General features: G+C 33.0%; 1 pseudogene; it reads left to right on the plus strand.

The window, feature by feature from the left end:
• The first annotated feature begins 1,168 nt into the window (after positions 1-1,168).
• LOC110708257 lies at positions 1,169-8,670 on the plus strand (annotated as a pseudogene).
• Positions 8,671-16,803: the final 8,133 nt, after the last annotated feature.

A 16,803-nucleotide genomic window follows, 5' to 3' on the forward strand; every position in this document is an offset into this window, starting at 1 on the left:
AGTGAGAGGGAGAGGGGAGGGGTGGTAGTGGGTGGTTGATTTTTTTTTTTTTTTTTTTTAAGTTTTTTTTTAATAAATTAAATTTTTAAATAATTAGATAATGGGCCCCACTAACGGAAAATGTAACGGAAGTACCAAAACTTATAACTTATACTTTGATGGTACCAAAGTAAAAAAAAAAAGTTTTAAACGGGTACGAAAATTCAATTAGGTCTATTTTCGAGGTACCAAAATTCAAAATTTCCTTTCCATTATGTAATGATTGTCTTTGATAACTAAAAAAATGTTTTAGTAAAAAAGATTTAAACTTGAAACCAACAAGTCTTACTATCTAAACAGTCGAATTTGATTAGCAAATTAAACAAGTACAAACTAACAACCCGGGGCATCGCTCGGGCCACACACTAGTTGCTTTCTAAAAGTAGTAGTTTATACAAGTATTTTTTTTTGGAACTTCTTGTCAGCGAAAATGCAAAGAAAAGAGAGAATGAAAAGGAAGGAAAAGTCTCAAATTGAAAAAAATTAAAAAAAACCAAACATTTCTTTAGTTTATAGGAGCCGTTTACCGCTATTAGTTAACTTTTAAAAAAATCCGGTGTACAATAATTATTGTACATCCATTACAAAGATAGCTAAAAGTGATTAAAAGTTACCTTTGAAATGAATAAAAGTTACCTCAATATGCATAAAAGTAACCCAATTCAAATAAAAATTATCTACACTTTATTAGTAAAGAATCACATTTTAAATGACTAAAAATCAATTATTAGTGATTGAATGTAATTAAATTACCTTTATAAAACTTTTCTTGTTGTCTATTTATATAAAAATTGTATTATGTTTAAAGTTACCCAAAAAAGACAAAAAGTTACCCTAAAATTAGCTAAAAGTTACCCTTATACTGCTCGATGTACACTAATATTAGTGTAAACCGGATGTATACAAAAATTTTTGTTGATAAAGTGGTAAAAAGACTACTTAGCGGCTATTACACCGAGGTAGGCGTATCTACATATCTATTATTCGTATTTAAAATCCGTTAAAAATCCAAAAATTGATATCCGAATGGACGTTTTCGAATAAGATTAACAAAATTTCAACTCGTTTTCGGAGTATATAATTACTCAAACCAAATTTTGGTTTGCAAATGAGGGGCAAAGCCCAAGTAACGAGCCCCATAAACACACACAAACATGTGATGGGCTAATAGTCTAATACACAAATGCAAATTTGCTCACCAAAACATTTATAGATACTCGTACAACTCTACCATGCCGTCGCCTTCTCTACCGAATCACCGCACCACTGCCGAGCAAATACACCAACACAGCGCCATGGAAGAACAGCATCAATCAAATTTAACAAGCTTTCTTAAATGGGCAGCACAACTTGGTATTTCAGATGCACCCCATCACTCTACTTCTTCTTCGTGTTTGGGTCATTCTCTCACCATTGCTGATTTCCCTGAAGCTGGAGGGTACTTCTTCATCTTCTTCATACCCTTCTTTCTTCCCACAATTTTGGAGATGGGTATTTGAATTTTTTGTTTAATTATTTGAATTTTGAATTGTAGGAGGGGTTTAGCTGCTGTTCGAAATCTTAGGAAGGGGGAGTTGATTTTAGAGCACCTAAATCAGCATTGATGACAAGTGAGAGTGTAGTTGAGAAAGATCATAGACTTGCTCATGCTATCAAATGCTATCCGTCTCTTTCCTCTACTCAGGTTCGCTTTTCCGCTTCTTTATTTTGTTAGTCTATATATACACATGAGGGGGTTGAGGGTTGAATTGTGTAGGAACTAGTGTTACAAAAGTTTGCGGAAATTTAGTTCAGTAGTAGAAATTAAAGGAACGAAATAAAGAGATGTAAGGAGATTTTTGCGTGGAAACTTCTTGTGCCTCGAAGAAAAACTATACAGGGCAACTATACCCGAATTACAATTCAGAAATCAAAGAGGAAGTTTGGAATATAGTTCTCTTTACCCTTAATCGAAATACACCTCCGTAGGAGTGTAAAGGGGTTGAACGTATATGCAAACTAGAGTGTTTTCATCCAATTCTTAATAGTAAATGCTTAAATAAATAACAATTTACGAATCCAATTTATCAACTCGATTTGATACATTATACAATTATATGATTTCTTATGGATACATTCTCTTGGCATGAAAGCCCAGCACATCTTGCTAACAATAACCATGTCCAATCTTAGTCTTATGGTGAATGATGGGAAGACTAACTTTATTTTGAATGAAATTGGAAAAATTATTGAAGAGAAAAAGAATTCCGAAGTAGAGAGTGAAGAGGATGAGAGTGAGAACAAGAAAATCAATGAAAAACAGGGGGTTAGAAAAGAACAGACGAAGAGAGTGGTTGGGAAACCCAAAGTGATTAAGCCTGAGGAGTAGCATGAGGGTGGCTATGCTCACACCCAAAGTAATTAAGCCTCCTTTGTTTGTTGATGTCAGTGAGGACTAGGGAGAGCTGTCACTTGATGAAACTACGATGGAAGAGATTGAAAAGGAAGAACTAAAGAGTGAATGACAAAATGTACTATCTCAAGTTCCTCTTGGGAACACACTGACATTTGGTTCTCTTGGCAGTGGTACTCCTTTTAAAGTTCCATCTTCTTTGGGAACACTTGGGTTTGGTTCTTTTGGAAGAGCAGACACTCATGGTTTCAAAACGAAGATGCTGTCTTTGGTTAACATGATGCAGATTGTGATGGGTAAAACGTAATCATATGAGCACTTAACAGGTGTCACTCCAAGGCTCTGTTACGGTGACTGAAGCCCATAGGCAGAAAATTACCCAGACACTTTTCTACTAAGCCTTGAAGAAATTGCCTTTGAAGAAGTTTTCGAGATTGATGCTTAGTCTGTTTGCTTCCTAAACCTTTATTAAATTAAGTTTGGTTGTCATCACCAAAACTAATCGAGGTCAACAAGTTTAGTTGATGTGAGTGTTAAATTTCATGGAAAATTGAAGGACCTAGGTCATTAAATAATGGTTTGCACTTTAGGGTTTCTTTTGATAAATAGAATGTATCAAATAGAGTTGATATATTAGATTAGTAAAGTACATGTTTATTTAGTTAAGCATGTACCATTAAGAAGTGGATGAAAAGACCTTTAGTTTGCATATATGTTCAACCCCTTTACACTCCTAGGGAGGTGTATTTTAAAGGTAAAGAGAATCGTATTCCAAACTTCGTGCATGCATTGTGGTTAAGTGGATCTTCCGGCTAGGTTAGAGTGTATGTGTTGCATTTCAAGTTGACTTCATCATAAGTTGGGCGATATGAATAAGCTGAAAAGGATTATTATTATTATTGGACTTTGGTTGTGTGGACAAGGTATGAGTACATACTTGGCAAAATAAGATTTGAGAGTCACCCATGCGAGCTATACTATAGTTGATTACTTGTCTATGCTCGAGTGCTGGTCATTAGTGGTTAGAAGGAGTTGATTGGTCAATATTGTTATGTATTTGTTTGGATTTGATCTTGACTTCTTGAGTTTAACTTTTGTCAAACTGATTTGTGACTTGAGTGAATAAGAGTCCTTTTCACTGTTTTTTTTAGGACGAGCAACAATCTGGCTAGGGGGAGTTAGATGTTCATTTGCAGTTTCAGGATTTATTAAACTCTTCTGAGCCATTTAAATTTTAAACTAACAATTCTTTTCTGTACATGGTTTGTGTTTTCTAGTGTTATGCTATGTTGTAGGTTATTATACTTTCACCTTTTGACCACAATATGTTCTGTTGTTTTGGCATGCTAGTGCTATTATTGGCAATTTCTTTTAAGGAGTTGAAGAGAGTATGTGCTCTTCCTCTCCACTTGGTCATAATGAATTTATTTCCTGGCATTCATATTCCATGATCCATGATGAGCTTTCTCATTATTCTATGGATGTTGATTGCTAATGTGAACTTCTCTAGCTGATGACAATGGTGTATATGTAACAACCATGATAGTTTTTTTACTAGTATTTTGTTGTGGCTTTTAGGCCATGCTCTCATGTTAGATTTTAGGTGCATACAAAGACATTACAGCACTCTTGTTCCCCCTCTATCTCCGGTTCGTTTCACCTTTTTTACTGTATAAAATAATTAATATAGACGGTAGGCTCTAATCCTTACTTTGCAATTTTAAAAATAAATGATAAGCTCAAATCCTTATTTGCAATGAGAATAATAAGTTGTGGAGTGGTAATAACTTAGTGAAGAATTATTTTGGGTATCACCCAAACCTCTCTATTACGATAATATTTATCAAATATCAGATGTTTTTATCTTGCATAACGTAAGTTTTGATTCATTGTCTCAAATTTTCATAGGATTCTATGTAGTTTATTGGTTATAGAAAATCTCAGTTTCTGGTTAGATCTCTATGTGCATAGATAAATATCTAATACCTGCAAAAAGTGCTGGTATGAGCCCCAATTTTTAAACAGTGTTCCCCAGAACTGAGTCTTTGTTTAGGTAGAGTTATAAAGCAGAACATGTATGCAGACAAAGCAGTATCAAAAAAATGATCTGAACCAGACAGACAGTTTCTTAAAATTACTAAGCTTTTTTGCTTGTGTGTTCCTTTTTTTTTTCATTGTCATTAAAGTATTTACTGTTGATGTTTGTAGGTTCTTACTGTGTGTCTATTAGCCGAAGTTAACAAAGGAAGGAGGTCTGCTTGGTATCCTTATGTAATGCTGCTTCCCAGAAGCTATGACATTCTAGCAAGTTTTGGTCCGTTCGAGACAAAAGCACTGCAAGTTTGGTTCTGACATTAGTGATTTACAGCATTCATTTTATTTCTGTTTTGTACAATCACCATTTCTAGTTTGCTTTAGGCATTTACTCTTTTGTCAGAAACTACCTATTAGTACCATTTTACAACTACTTTTGGAGTGACTACTCTTAAAACTTTTTATTTATTTATTTATTTTTGTAACATAAAACTACCAAAAACCCAAAAAGTTTGAGTAGCACTTCCTACTAATCATTTCCGTCCAAAAATTCCATCTGAAAGTCTCACGTCTCTTATTTTTGTCTAATATATATTTTTTTATTTCATTCTCGTTTTTGCAACTGTTAGTCCTTGTTCTTGGTAAAAAAAATTAACTAAGGCTATATATATTATATCAGGGAATTCGGGTTTTCATAATTGGGGATTTTGAGTTAGTGATTTAGGGTTTAGGGTTCTTGAATCAAATCATGCTTAAATCAATTTAAGGGCTTAGGGTTATTACAATGTAGTTTGATGAATTCTGATTTATAATTCAAGGGAATTAGGTTTTATCATTTAGCGGAGTTAGAGTTTATCAATTTTGAGGATTAGGATTTATAAATTTGGTTATTAGGGGATTGAATTACGGTTTGCTAATTTGGGGATTAGGGGATAGTTTATTAATTTGGGATAGAATCAGGGTTTATAAATTTTGGGAATTACGGTTCATAAAATTTGGGTGATTTGAGTATGTGAAATATGAGGATAAGGATTTATAAATTAGGGTTTAATTTTTCAAATAAGGGTATTAAAGGAATATTTGTGTTTTTGAATGTAAAAATTTTAGGAAAAAAAGGGTCCAACAAATAGATTCTTTTGACATAAACCACTTGTGGGTAGTGTTACCTAACTTTTTGGGTTTTTAGGTTAATTTGGTTAATAAAATAAAAAAAATAAAGGTTTCAAAAGGTAGTTGTTTTTAAAAGTGGTATTTAATATGTAGTTTCTAGCAAAAAAAGTCCATATATATTTTCATTGTCATGCCTTATCTTGATGTAATAATTTGTCTAATGTTTGAAAATTTTATACTATGTAAGTTATATTCATTATCTTGTTGAATATTTTTTTAAAAATTATTTGCTAAATGGAGAAATCATATTGGCAGGTAGATGATGCTATTTGGTTAGCACAGAAGGTTATTTCAAAGGCTGAGTCAGATTGGAGTGAAGCTGTTGCATTGCTAGAACTACTAAAGTTGAAGCCTCAGCTTGTGAGCTTGAAGGCTTGGCTCTGGGCTTTTGCAACAGTAAGATAAGCAAGCATGGAATGTGCAATGTTTCCTCTCAAGTGCATGTGTGTAAAATCATCTGTATATATTTTTGATATGCTAATGGCCTTGTGCTGCTTATTGACTTTGCTTAGCCTGTTGTGATCATTGAACTGGACATCTCTGTTCCGAAGTCTGGCTAATTCAAAATTAAGAAGTCAATTGTTGTTGTTGGAGTCCAATTTGTAAAGAATATGATGGCTTAAATTAATAAGAATACTCCGGTTAAAGGTTTATTCATTTCAGTAGTGTTGGCTTTCTGTTCTAACTAGGTTGATACAAAAAAAGACATAGCTTTGGAGTGGGGTTTTGGGTATATTGTGTCCTGCATCTCTTTCTCAGATAATCTTTTTGCTTTGGTCATTTCATTAATTGATGTTTGCTCTCAGTGATTTAGCCTCTTGGGAGAGCCAATGAGGCAATGACTGAATCTTTGATGCACTAAAAGTGTAGCCATAAATTCTTAATTGTTCTGTATTCAGGTTAGCAATTTCACAGTTACTTATCTACTTTTGCTTGGCTTTCAAAACAGCCTTTCCACAAGCCCGGGTCTCAGTAGATATTAATGCTAGTTAAATCTTGGTCTTCCAACTGCAGATTCTTATTAGTTAGTGATTTAATTACTTTGTTTCAATTGTTTGGATCTTGCTGAAATCCGAATGATAGAACTGGCTTTATAAACTCTCATGACACAGCGTACTGCATAGTATTTTAACCACATATTATCTTCTTTTCTTGAGTAGATATCATCACGCACATTGCACGTTCCATGGGATAGTGCTGGGTGCTTGTGTCCTGTGGGCGACCTTTTCAATTATGCTGCACCTGGAGAGGAGTTGGTTTCCACCGAAGTTTCTGAGAGCTGGCTCGATGATTCTTTGTTACAAGTGAGAACTCCGCCGGATGTAGATGACACAGAGGACCCACTGTTAGAGACTGAAAATATAGACGCTTGTTCTGGCAGGTTAATTGATGGTGGATATGAGGAAGATATAGCTTCGTATTGTTTATATGCCAAGAAAAACTACAAGATTGGTGAGCAGGTAAATAGTTCTTGTCAGTGTTGATCCTTTCGGAATAGACCACCTTTTGATACAAATTATACTTTGAAGTTCATGTTTCTGTATGTTTGTAATTAACTATGTTGGCTTATGTAACAATGAAGAAAAGACGTTTTGTTTAGTTTAGCTTGCTTTGGTATTGCACTCTGCTTATGGCATATTTTAATTAAAATAAATGATAAAATTAATATTGGAGGTATTTAAGTGCTTGGAAGTGAAAATGAAATTTGTATATTTTGAGGAGCTCATTGGTTATATACTTAAATTCAGCTTGATTATAAGATGATGAAATTGGGTACCATGGGTTACATACTTGCATCTACGACTGCTTCTACTCAGATATTTGTCATGACGTTAAGATTACACTTTTGTTGTGAATTTACCAATTTTTTGTCTCGTTTATCCAGGTTTTATTAAGCTATGGGACGTACACAAACTTGGAACTTCTTGAACATTATGGATTTATTCTGAATGGAAATCCTATTGACAAGGTTTTCATCCCTTTGGAACATGATATGTTTGCTTGCCATTCATGGCCTGCAGATTCTCTGTATATTCAACACGATGGGAAGCCTTCATTTGCCCTGTTATCTGCGTTGAGATTGTGGGCAACTTCTCCAAACAAGCGGAAATCTATTGGTTACCTTGCACTTTCTGGGTCACAGCTCTCTGCAGAAAATGACATTGCCGTGATGAAATGGCTGATATCAAAGTGCCGTGCGATCCTGGAAAGTCTCCCCTCGACAGTAGAAGATGACCTATCATTACTTGGTGCAATCGATAAAGCTCAACAGCTTCAGTGTTTTGATAAGCCAGATAATTTGTCTTCCGCAGCTTCCATGGAATTCTGCAATTTTTCCGAGTCAATGGACTTGTGCTGTGGAGGAACTGAAGTCGCGTCTGGTATGTCCTCAAATGTCAAAAAGTCTGTGGATAGGTGGGCATTGACAGTTCAATGGAGGCTTAGATACAAGAAAACACTTGTTTCTTGCATCTCCTTTTGCTCTTGAACTATTGAGATCCTCAACCCTGAACATGCAACAATGAACTAAAGAAAATTGAACATTGAACATGGAGCTTGTAACATTATGTAAAAATATAATTGAACATGTAACACAAAAGTAAAGCGATCCAAGTAATGATTGAGCCTGTTTCATGCTATGATGTGTCATCCCATAGCGGATAGGACTACTGGAGGAAAAACTGCCAGTACCAAGCAGCTACTGCTCGACACTGAATGCAGCTAAAGTCGAGTTTGTGTGAGCATGTGTTCGCGGCTTCTGGGAAAGACTCACCACCAGCCTAACACATAACCTGACACACTTGGAAAGACGGACAGGACTGGGGGCAGAGTTTCAAAATAGACCTCTAGGCCTCGATTCTCTTGTTGACTTCAGATCTGAGGAGTGGCCTCTGCCTTAGAAAGCTTATATTGGCTATTTGTTTTCTGATCGCTTCTAGTTAAGTAAGCTGTCATATGCCCCAGTTAATTACTTTTAAACTTCATGAAATCATACTATATTTATTGCAACACTGATTTTCACGCTTGCAAGCACACAACTTTGATCAGTTAATATTTGTATTTTTAAGATATAATTCTTAGTTGTATGAATCATGTAACGATTTATAGCTAACATCTAGCAATCAGAAGTTGATTATTGCTCACAAAATAGTTAAATAGCTAACTTATTAACACTAATTTCGCTACATAAATTGGCGCCATTGATAATTGATATGAAAACTCATGCATAGTTTATATGGTGTGTAAAATTGTTAAATACATTGCGTAGAACATTCAAGTCAAGATTTTACCTGAATTTATGGGTGCACTTTATTTAACTTTAATTCTAAATTTTGACTAACTTAGGACCACGTATTAATGCAGCAATGCAAAGGACCTATCCCTTTGCTATTGTCAAAAAAAAAAAAAAAAAAAAAAAAAAAACTTTAGGTCATTTTTTCCATTCATTACTCTCTCCATTTATATAGTTTTTCACACTTGTGATTTATTAAAAATTGTACAGTACTGTTGTTTTTCTTTAGCCTCTTAAGTCTAATACACCTTATTGAGGAGGTATAATCAGTAGCAGATCCAGGATTTTCGAACTGGTGAGTCACCGTCAATAACTAATCATTTGTTTCAATCCAAAAATTATATATCTGTATATATAAAAAATATATTTCACCAAAATGATTTCAATCCAAAAATAGGACATAAAAATCCATACTACAATAGTACTTAAAAATTCAATTTTACAAGTCGAAAGTACGTACTCCAAATAAATAACATGTTACAAACAAATAGTACTATAAAATTATTACATTAAATTAACTTTATTGTACAAGAGTACACTAAAAAAAATAAAATAAAATAAAATAGTGAGATAACTTAAGAGACCTGTTATTAAATATAACAAGTCTCTTTAATGAAAAAAACAAGCACCGCAACAAATATTCATATACAATGTCAGCAGAAAAGAGACCTGTTATCTAAATAACTGGTCTCTTTGTTATTTAAAAAAAATCTAAGAGCATCTCCAATGGTTTAATTGTAAGGACTTGCTTGCAATATAAATAAAATTTCTAGCTACATACTTATCATTGGAGAACAAAAAATAAATAAATAAATAGATCGGTAGTCTAGGGCCTTTTATGTGCAGGCAACTGTAGTATATCCTCACCCTAAAATTTAGTTTTTCTTTATGAGGAATCCATAAGCTCTAATACCTCGAGTCTTTTATGACTTATACCGACAAGTATTATTCGAGTCATTGATTCAAGTTACTAGAGATTGATAATTTCTTTTATTTTATAATAGGAGGTTCGTCTCATTCTAATATTCTATGATAATTTCTGGATGATAAAATAGACACAGGCCTTGTAAAAGGGGCCTAAGATTGAGTGGATGAGAGAAATTACACCACTTACATGATTATTTGAGGCTGCTCACACTTGGGAGAATACCTCCAATTAAGATGCTTAATTCTTTAACAATATAAACCTTTAAAAGGCTCTATTACAACCTACAAATTTAACCAAGTGTGAAGTGTCAAGTGTTTCATAATCAGCAGCAAAAATATCATAGATACTAATATACTATACCAGTCTACAATTTTTTTATACCAGTCTACATAGTAGTGGCACTATTTGTATAAATTACAAAAACATTAATCATTGACCAATCTAAACCTAGCCTCATGATAAAATTTTGGCAGGTTTTCTTGATAAAATCTGATGAATATTCAGCTATATACAGCTTATAACATTTACTTTTCTTTTTCAAAAAAAAATCCGATTTAATATAATCATTAGGGGAACAAAATAGTACTTAGTCCATGGTAAATCATAAATGGCATCTTGGGGGTGGAGATTCCATTACCCTTGTTCCAATAGGGTTGTCCATCATTCGAGCCGAGTTAAGCTGTGTGACGTTTTAGATTGTTATCAAACCTTCTTCACACCTTAAAGATGAATTTTTTTAACAAAAGTAAAGGTACACATGAAATTAGTTATTAAACAAAGAACTAAAAACTTATGTATTGCATCTTTCAAATGGTCTTCCAATAAATATTTTTTAAAAATTTGTACCCTTTTCGTCTCTATTTGTTCTTCATACTTTAAATACTTTTCAAAGAACAAATAGAGATAGGGAATACCTATTATTACAGCGAGTTCCGAACTGCTAGGAGTAAGCGCGCTAACATTCTAACTTAGTCAAGATTGGAAAAGAGATTGTTAAAAATTGTGCTAATGTCCCTCTTGCTATAACAAGTCATAGTAAGAGGGACATTAGTAGATATTTCTAACAATTTCTCACCAATCTTAACTGAGTTAGGAATTTGCTTCCTCTTCTAACTTTCATATAAACTTGTAACAACTTACAAATTTAACGTAGTACTCTACTAGACAACTAGGATTTTGTATAGAGCAGTGTTGTTTGAGAGTTGAGATAGAGTTGAGATTTTGTGGGTTTTATATAGAGGGATGATTAGGTTAAACTTCAAAGAAAGTAATGTAGAAGTCACGAGGAAATTTCGATTGATTACAAATTACAATTGACCATTGACCTAGAAAGCTAGTAAGTTCAATTATATGGCTTATAGAACCTTACTTTTGAGAAACCGCGTGGAAATTGCATAAAGCAAATCTATGATATTGATTCCTTGTCCAATTTAAAAAATGACAAATCTTGTGTCTTGAATTGGAATTTTTTTTTTTTTTTTTTTTTTTTTTTTTTTTTTTTACAAATATCATATCATATAACTAATATATAAAGTTAAATTTTTAGGCAGGTCACGAGGTAGCGACAATTGGCGTTCTAACTTTTCGCCAAGTGTCGTGCCACGTTGGATAGATTTAAATAGACTTCACAAGATTAAAAAAAAAAGTTAGTTTAGAAATCTATTTGGATATAACTTTAGGATAAAATTGTTGGTTTAGAATTTTATTTTCGATAAAATACCAATCTTTCAAATGTAGAAATTGAATTATAATTCTATTCAAAAAAATTATTAGATTATAATTCTACAAAATTATCATATAAATATATCTTTTATATCATAATATATTTTGGAGCTAAGGGAGTAGTTCAAAGTGTAAAAGTCCATAATCTAATAGAATTTTATTACTATGTAGACCTGTCAATTAGGTCAGGTCATGAGTCATCTCAGATTGGGTCACTTCAAGTTACGAGTGAAGAAATGTTCAACCCTTGCCCAAAGTTTTGGATTCGTGTCAACCCAACGAGTTTTAAACATTTATTTAATTTAATTTATTTTTGCTATATTTTTTTTATTTTTTAATGTAATTAAATCGAATATTTCCACCAACATTATTGTTAGTCATTATATGCCTACTAGATAACAAATCGTCACAAAAGCACGTCAATTACTAACTAATTTTGTATCAATGATCATTTTTAAAATTAGACATCTTTAAATTCAATAAAAAAAAAACCCGGGCATCGCACGGGCACAAAACTAGTAACTAATATATAAAGCTAAACTTTTAGCCAGATCACGAAATAGCGACACTTGACGTTTTAACTTTTCGCCAAGTGTCTAGCCACATAAGCGCCATATAAAAAAATTTATTTTGATACGCAGGACTTATTGGAATATATTTTTTTAATAAAAAAATTTGGATAGAGTTAGATAAATTTTATAGGATAAAAAAGTTAGTTTAGAATTTTATTTTCAATATAATTTGAATCGAATTTTAAAGGATAAAAATATTGGTTTATAGTTTTATTTTCGATTAAATACCAATATTATAAATTAAATTATATTTCGTAATTTTATTCAAATTAATAATTAGAATATAACTCTCAATAACTATCCTATAATATTATTTTTTATATCATAATATTTGTGTTGAAGAGTACTTCAAAATGAATCTATTTATGATACATTTTATTTACTTGATATAAAATATAAGTTAGTCATTCATAGATATATAAATTTATACGATTAATCAAGTTACACGACATAAGTTTATTAAAAAAAAAATAGTTTGGTGCCCCGTGCGATGCCCGGGTAGTTTATTGAATTTAAGATAATTGTTTATTTAAATTATATAGTAGGCATGTAATGACAACTAATAATAATATTGTGAAAATGATGGGTTTAATTAAAAAATAAAAAAAAATAGCAAAGTAACTACAAAATTAAGTCAATATATCAACAATTAAAATTTGCTATTATTCACCAAAAATCTATTGCCTACTCTAGTTAGTAGCGGGTTGGAAACAAAAATTTGTTTTTGCTAAAAGGCTTGTTGCCATGAGATTTTAGCTACCATTTGCAAAACAATTTTGTTGCAATGTTGAATCCATTTAAATATAGTTTCCATGATGGTTGTTGTTCTTAGTGCATGTGCTGCCAACTTGGGCAATAGATTACCATTGGTTGTTGCTAAAAGTAGCAACAAATTATTAATGTTGGTTCCTACATATAACAACAAATTATTAATTTTTGTTTCTAAAAATAGCAACAATTTATTAACGTTGGTTCCTAAATATAGCAACAAATTATTAATGGTGGTTCTTAAAAATAGCAACAAATTATTAATATTGGAGAAAATTTGGAAATTGGTACCTCAAAAATGAGAGGTGTTGAAATTTGGTACCTGTAGGGAATATTTCAAGCATCCAATACTTGAGCCCCACTGTGATCATACACTTAAGCATGGTGACGTCCAAAGGGAAGGAAACTATAGTAAAAGAGTCTCCAACAAGTTTTAGGAACTTGTAAACCGTTCACAGGGTGAAGGTTACACCCCTTAACGATCCATGAGATCGTTAACTCCAATAGGTCTGAAACCATGACTTGATGTTCGGGGATGAAGGTACAAATCCAACCTAAAAGAGATTGAATCTTCCTTAAAAATAAGCCTCTACTTTCTTCTTCTTGTATTCATGTGCGCTTTCTGACTAACATACAATCAATAGATTAACCCTAAACCTTTTTAATCTATGTTGGTTGAATAATAATGCACAAGCAAACCTATTATTGGCGATCACTTGAATTATAATCATATTAGCCTAAACAAGATTATTAATTATCATATTAAGCATGATTACAAGTACAAATTCCCTTTAAACATGCATAAAAAGTGTGATCAAGCAATAAAAATAGATAATATATCAAGCAACATAATAATAACCATCATAATAATCATGTTAACAATAAAGCATAATATTAATAGCAAGATCCTAGGCATGATATTAATAGGATTAATAACAAATCCTAGCATGTCACTAAACATTAAAGATCAAATCTTTATCCTAACATGATATTTAGAAAAGAAATAGGAAGTATCATAAACATACATAATATCATAAATATTTGTTAACCCTAAACATGATACTAGGAAGCAATAAAACATCCTAACATGATACTACGAATCAACAAAATAATCTAAGCATGATTTCTATATCAAAAGATTAATAAAGTAATTAAATCACTTAATTGGATGCCTCGTATCTCTTTCTAATAACAAAATACACACGTTAGTATTTTCAAGGAAAATATTAAATCAAACAATTAATATAAGGATTTGGGACCAAACCCTCAGAAATTATCAACCTTTCACGTCTAGGGCGAAGACAACTTCGAGTTTGACTAGGTGTGTCTGGAACCAATGAATGGGGAATTTTGTATGACGGAAGGTTTAGAAAATGAATAGAGAGATAGAAGGCTTCTAGCTTTTAGAGAGAGAAAGAGAGATGATTGTTGATGAATAAAAACGTGGAGATATGACCCCTATTTATAGAAAAATAGTCCAAAAACGATAGAAAATACTTCAAGTTCTATACAGAATAAAACTGGCAGACATCAACGCCAGGCGGCAGGATTAGTGCCAGGCGACAGACATTAGCGCCCAGCGACAAACATTCTGTCTTCTGGCGAGGAACTCTTTCATTTTGCGCTAATTAAAAGATAAGACGCGCTTTGTACGCGGAATCCTCTTCTAAATATGATTAAGCAGCTAATTCTGCGTTGATCAGATTAAAATCAGGTTTGTGACAAATCACTTATTTTATTCCAAATAAAACTCTTAAAATATAATTATCAATCCTAATCTCATTAGAATTTAAAAGAACCTTCTACATTATTCTAAAAGATTAAAATAAATCCTAATAACTTTTGGAATAATAATTAATAGGCCCTCCTCTAGATCATTGGGCCACATATAAAATTCATTTCGGGCCAAATTTAATTTAGGCTATAACTTCCTCTTTATTCATCGGAATTGGGCTTATAATATATCGTTGGAAAGCTCTTTTCGAGCCCAATCCAACTACACTATTATCTGACTCTTATCATGGACCAAACTAAATTGGACTGGCTATTTTCATAAATAGAGTGTAAGAAGAAATATTTTCAAAACAGAAAGAGAGATATTTTAATAAAAACACATCACTAGACTTTTCACACTTTCACTTTGTCCGATAATCAAATTACGTGAAAGGTATTCGTCCCCGGGTTTGGTTTTGGGGAGACACATTTGGGTGCATGTCTACAGTACCCATTAATTTATTTTTTTAAAATTAATACCCACCAAACTCTAACGTTATAGGTTTCAATACTTCTGTTAGTGTTCTGTTAGGTTTACCATTAGTGGGGCCCACATATATAATTAACTAACCTCCCTTAACTCCTTCTCTCTCCTTGAATTTTACTGTGTCATCTATCTGTCTCTCTCTTTCCCTTCTTCCTCCATCATCAATTCCTCCAACTAGCTTATTAACTTCATTTTTCAATCTAAACCACAAATTCTTTCTCTCTAACTAGAAATTTGAAGCCCTAGCTGAAGAAAGTTGATTCTTAATTTGACTATTGCGTGGACTAACAAAGCAAAAGTAGAGTGACGGCTCCAACAAAGCAGAAGCAGAATCACTTGTCACCTCCATTGACTAAAGGAGTTGATTCTTCTAACAAGGACAAGTATGATTCCTTCAACCTTTTATAGTGGTCCAACAATGGTGACGATTTTGCAATTATGTACAAAAGTTAGGGTTATTTTTGGAAATTTTGACTAGATTATTGTGTTTGGATTACTTTATGATTTTTTTGTGAAATTGATTAATAACTGATGGTTGTAGCAGCAAGTGGTAGGGTATTGTTGTCATTGAAGTTAACATATGTTGTGATTTATTATTGTTGGAAAAATGGTCAATATTAATACAAACTTTGAGCGATCCGCCAAAAGCAAGTCAAACTTTTGAATATTTCTAAATAATACAAACTTTAGGAGGTATTCGCTTTAAACAAGTTATGACCGGTTAGTGACTTGATTAATAGGTATATTGGACACGTGTCATTGTTTAATTGTTTTGACAATTTAATTTAAATTTTTTATTTTTTTTATTTAATATTTTTTTTCCAAAATTTAAATTTTATTATAATTATCCTTTTTTAAAAAATACCCCCTCCCCACTAACCACCCATTCCTTTCCCTGTTGCCCATCTCCCTTCCCTAGTGTCGTTTATCCGGTGACACCCTTCCGGCCCCTCAATCCCCTCCTTCACGGCGGCGACTCCGTTTATGTCATTCCCACCTCTCCAACTCCCTTCCCTAACTCCCACCCACCACAAAAACCCAAGAAATCCTCCTCCCTCTCTAGGAAAACCCACGAAACCCCCAATTGTCCATTTGCCCACCCGTGAAATCCTACCGGCTAGGGTTCATGGATTTTTGCAGGTATGAAGGGAGTTTCGTGGGTTTTCGTCGGGAAGGAAAGGGAATTTCAAGAAGGGGGGTTTGGTGATGGTGGTTTGGGGGAGGGCGAGGGAGACGATAGGGTGGGCTGGGCTGGGCGGCTGGCGTCGCCGAGGTTGGAAGTAGGGGAGGGAAGCTGCTAGTGGTGGGGAGGATGAGTTGATGTTGGTGGGGAGGTTGAGTGGCTTTTTTTTTCCTAATTATCAATTAATTATGGTTTTAATGTTAGTTAATTTTTCATCAAATTTAATTGTTAAATGAATTTATTTTTCTAAAAAAATTACCGATCATTTAGGTTGTAGGTAAAATGACCCGTTTAAAGCAGATTCCCCTAAAGTTTGTATTATTTAGAAATAATCAAAAGTTTGACTTATTTTTGGTGGATCGCTCAAAGTTTGTATTATTTTTGACAAATTTTCATTTATTTTTTCCTTGTTTATAATTGGGATAATTTGTTACATGTTTTAT

Source organism: Chenopodium quinoa, unplaced genomic scaffold (assembly GCF_001683475.1).
Source record: "Chenopodium quinoa cultivar QQ74 unplaced genomic scaffold, ASM168347v1, whole genome shotgun sequence".
In the NCBI taxonomy this organism is placed as follows: Eukaryota; Viridiplantae; Streptophyta; class Magnoliopsida; order Caryophyllales; family Amaranthaceae; genus Chenopodium; species Chenopodium quinoa.